Source organism: Bison bison, unplaced genomic scaffold (genome assembly GCF_000754665.1).
Source record: "Bison bison bison isolate TAMUID 2011002044 unplaced genomic scaffold, Bison_UMD1.0 scf7180017864486, whole genome shotgun sequence".
In the NCBI taxonomy this organism is placed as follows: Eukaryota; Metazoa; Chordata; class Mammalia; order Artiodactyla; family Bovidae; genus Bison; species Bison bison.
The window spans coordinates 6638012-6642994 of record NW_011495046.1 but is presented as its reverse complement, the minus strand read 5'-3'; the positions used below and the strand labels follow the sequence as shown (position 1 = coordinate 6642994).

The window sequence follows — 4983 nt, the reverse complement described above, 5'->3', positions numbered from 1 at the left end:
TGCTGCCGCTAAGTCGCTTCAGTCATATCCGACTCTGTGCGACCCCAGAGACGGCAGCCCACCAGGCTCCCCCGTCCCTGGGATTCTCCAGGCAAGAACACTGGAGTGGGTTGCCATTTCCTTCTCCAATGCATGAAAGTGAAAAGTGAAAGTGAAGTCGCTCAGTCGTGTCCGACTCCTAGTGACCTCATGGACTGAAGCCTACCAGGCCCCTCCATCCATGGGATTTTCCAGGCAAGAGTACTGGAGTGGGTTGCCATTGCCTTCTCCGAGATGTAAAGTCTAGGTGAGCATAAATCATTTCCATTTACTTTGATTGAACAGGTAAAGATGAAAGGATGCTAGAATCTATGGTGCTACACAATATTCATCAAAGTGACTAAAAAAAGTGAAACTTTGTTTCATATATGAATTTAAATTTTGTTAGATTTTTCAAGTTTTGTTTAGACTATTGTTTCATTTATATGTGTTTGGATGTATGTATATATATATATATGTATATATAAATGTATACATATATAGATGTATATATACATATATAGATGTATACATCTATATAGATGTGTATATATATGTATATATATGCACATGTATACATGTATGTACATATGTATACATGTATATATATACACACATATATATACATCTATATAGATGTATATATATACATGTATATATAGATGTATATATATACATCTATCTATATATATACATATAATTGATGGCTCCTAGAAGCAGTGCCTGTGAAAGAGATGAGTCTTCTCACTGTCATACAGAAGAAAACACACTCTTTCTACTTTTTCTAAATTCTCGGTCTCATACTTTTTTCCTTTCATGCTCTAGGTGATTCTCCCTGTTTGCAAAGAACCTGTTTGCTCTCAGATAGACTGATATCTTTTTTCCCTCTAAAGCATATAATTTGAAATAGTGAAACCTTGAGCTCAAAAGGGACTTGCCTGGTGGCTCAGACAGTAATGCGTCTATCAATGTGGGAGACCTGGGTTTGATCCCTGGGTCGGGAAGATTCCCTGGAGAAGGAAATGGCAATCCATTCCAGTACTCTTGCCTAGAAAATCCCATGGACAGAGGAGCCTGGTGCAGGCTACTGTCCACGGGGTCACAAAGTGTTCAGAAGGTGCTTTCTTGCCAGTGTGACAAAAGTGCTGAGAAGCCCAGGCACCCTAAGTAACTGGGATAGGAAGATGGAATCCTTTGTTATGAAAGGAGGGGCAGGGAGCTGTGTCACTAAGGTACAGAGAAGTCATGATGGTGATGGTGGTGGTAAGGATGATGGTGATGATACTGGGGATGATGGTGAAGGAGGGGATGATGGTGATGATTACTGAGAGTGATGATGGTGACGGTAGTTGTCGTGATGATGGTGCTGATGGTAATGTGGATGCTGCTGATGGTGATAATGGAGATGATGGTGAAGGAGGGGATGATGGTGATGATTACTGATAATGATGATGGTGCCAGTAGTTGTCGTGATGATGGCGCTGATGGTAATGTGAATGCTGCTGATGGTGATAATGGAGATGATGGTGATGGAGGGGATGATGGTGATGATTACTGAGAGTGATGATGGTGACGGTAGTTGTCGTGATGATGGTGCTGATGGTAATGTGGATGCTGCTGATGGTGATAATGGAGATGATGGTGAAGGAGGGGATGATGGTGATGATTACTGATAGTGATGATGGTGACGGTAGTTGTCGTGATGATGGCGCTGATGGTAATGTGGATGCTGCTGATGGTGATAATGGAGATGATGGTGATGGAGGGGATGATGGTGATGATTACTGAGAGTGATGATGGTGACGGTAGTTGTCGTGATGATGGTGCTGATGGTAATGTGGATGCTGCTGATGGTGATAATGGTGATGATGGTGATGTTGATAGTAAGGATGACGATGATGGTTATGCTGGAAGCCAGATGCTCCCCTGGGGGTGCTTACTGAGCCTCTAGCCTGTGCCTGACATCAGGTCTGCATCAGTGTTCCTGGGTCATCACAGTAGTTCTCAACTAGAGATAGTCTCACCTCTTCCCCGTCACGTGATATGTGACAATGCCTAGAAACACTTTTGTTTGATTTGAGGGGAGGGCAGTGCTGGTATCTAGTGGATAGAGGTCAGGGATGATGCTAAACACCCACAACGCACAGAGAAGCCCCCATGACCAAGAACTTTGCAGCCCAAGTATCACTTGTGGCCCTGAAGAGGGGTGACCCCTCGCCCTGAAGAGGGTGCTGACCCATCAGTGTGTGGGTTGAGACTGTGAGGTGATCATGGACATCTGGGCCCAGGTAAGCACTTCAGGATTTCCTGTAATGGAAAGATACAGTTTTTTAGTCTTTGCTCTTTTTTCTGACAATTCTATTTTTTTAAGTCACACCAATGTATTTATTTATGTATGTATTTTTGGCTGTGCTGGGTCTTTGTTGCTGTGAGTGGACCTCTCTCTGGTTGCAATGAGTAGGGGCGCTCTCCAGTTTTGGTGCTTGGGCTTCTCATTGCAGCGACTTCTCTTGTTGCCGAGCACAGGCTCTAGAGTGCACGGGCTTCAGTAACTTTGGCAGGTGGGCCTCAGTCGTTGAAGCTCCTGAGCTATAGAGCACAGGCTCAGTAGTTGTGGAACATGGGCTTAATTGCCTCCTCTCCCTCCCTTTGCCCCCTCCTCTGGCATGTGGGATCTTCCCATACTAGGGATTGAACTGATGTCCCTGCGTTGCAAGGTAGATTCTTAACCACTGGACTACCAGGGAAGGCCCCTCTTTGCTCTTTTTATCAGTGTGTCCACAAGATATGAAAGCTCATAGCTTTTAAAGGCTTTTTAAAGGCTATTTTAGAAGGCTTCAATAATCTTTCTAAGAAAATTGCATGATGAAACAGTGTGTGCTACTGATGTTACATGATTGCTCTAACATAATGTGAGCTGTCATTCTGATGAGCCTGTTAGAAATAATTGGTGTTTTACTGCATATCGAACCAGAGAGACGTGTTTTTTAAAACCAGCATTTTCAGTAGAGGATGTGTTACATTGCAGGCTGTGGAGACAGGCTGGTGGGTGAAAACAGGCACTTGCTGACTTCATGGAACCACTAGTCTCAGGGCAAAGTCACCCATGACTCAGATAATAACCTCAGTCAACGTGGAGTTGCAGCAGACTCCATGCTGTGATGGAGAAGAGCCTGGTCTCCAGGAGCAGAAGGTGGAGAGGGGTTGGGTAGCAGGTCAAGAAGGGCCAGTGTGTGCTGTATTCAAAGTGGGTAACCAACAAGCACCTACTGTACAGCACAGAGAACTCTACTCAGTGTCATGTGCCAGCCTGGATGGGAGGGGGCTTTGAAGGAGAATGGATCCATGGGTATGCATGGCTAAGTCCCTTTGCTGTCCACTTGAAACTGCCACAACATTGTTAATGGGCTATACCTCAGTACAAAATAAAAAGTTAAAAAAAAAAAAAAGGGCCAGTGTAGCTGGGGAATGGGGTATGGCTAGAAGGTAGAGTTGGGGAGTGGACGTGGGGGCAAGTCCTGCTAGGATTGGAGTTGCTTAGTTGCTAAGTTGTGTCCGACTCTGTGACCCCACAGACTGTTAGTCCACCAGGCTCCTCGGTCCATGGGATTTCCCAGACAAGAATACTGGAGTGGGTTGCCATTTCCTCCTCCAGGGGATCTTCCCAACCTAGGGATCAAACCCATGTCTCCTGCAGTGGCAGACTCTTTAACACTAAGTCACCAGGGAAGCCCTAGGACTTTATCGTAAAGTAGTGAGAAGCATTACTTTAATTGGAAGCATGTTATAATTGGTTTTTCTTTTTTCTTTTTTTAAAAAGTCACTCTAGCTGCAGGATGGAGACTGGATTGGGGAAAATCATTTTATTGTTCTTATTTCCATTATTTAAGAGATCTTTTTATATTTATTTTTATAGTTAAGAGATCTTTAAATAATGGAGATAAGAATAATAAAATGTTATTCCCCAAACAGCCGTTGGTCACATGAAACAGAGACCTTGCCTATAATATCTTGAGTGTAAGGCTGGATTCATAACAGGTTGAGTGTTTGGAACCCAACATGAAAATTCTAAAAGCAGTGTCCTGAAGGTGTTGCAAAGTCTGAGTTGGGGCAAGTGATGTAAAACCAAAAATTCAGGGTTTTGATGAAAAGCAGAAACCAGGTTGGGCAGGAAGGCAAGAAATTCAATGATGGAGGACACGTGAGCAGGAGAAGGGGAGAGCCTGGAGGGTCCGAGAGGCGGGCATGTTCCCTGTGGCTGTCCCTGGACACAGCAGGGCAGGTTCCCTTCCTCAGATGACCTCTCTGTCAGACGACCTCTCTTTCAGGAAGGGTGGGAATCAGAGGCTTCTTGAGTTTGAGTAATAAGCCCTCTTACTTGGGTCGAGTAAATTTCCAATATGGAATATGAATTTCCCAAACCACCATCTCAGCATCTTCCCCACTGTGCCCATGCAGGATCGGCTGTGGTGTCGCCAGGCTTCCAGCATCTTTGTCTGAGAGTCTCCAGATTTCCCCCTGGGACAGGCTGCCAGGGTGCATGCGGGAATAGGGGGTCCCAGCGGGTTGGGAGAGGAAGCAGTTGGAGAGACAGGTCAGATGCCCACGCAAGCAACAGTGAAGTGCAGAGGCCAGAGAATGGGTGATCTCGTCGCCCCAGGGCTGTTTGTTTCAAAGTTAAATAAACCATATGAGACTGGGTTTCCCCACACTATTGTTCAAACTCACCTGCTTCCAGTAGTGAGGGCTTTCTTCTTCCGTACTGTTCCTCCTCTCTGGTCAGCCAGGCCCTGCCCTCTGCATATTTCGAGGGGGACACTTAATGTCCTGGGCCATCAGCGTGGGGCTGTCTTCCCAAGAAGGCCTCCCCACATACAGGAGGCGTCATGCCCACCGAAGGGGAGGTGTTCGAGGCACAAACCATGCAATTCTGTGACACACAGGTCACAGCAACTCAGCTGGGGG

The 4983-nt window shown here is 45.6% G+C and overlaps 1 pseudogene; it reads right to left on the bottom strand.

Annotated features, from left to right (window-relative positions):
* LOC105005135 overlaps positions 1-4560 on the bottom strand; it is a 17073-nt pseudogene extending 12513 nt beyond the window's left edge.
* Between the last annotated feature and the right edge of the window lie 423 nt (positions 4561-4983).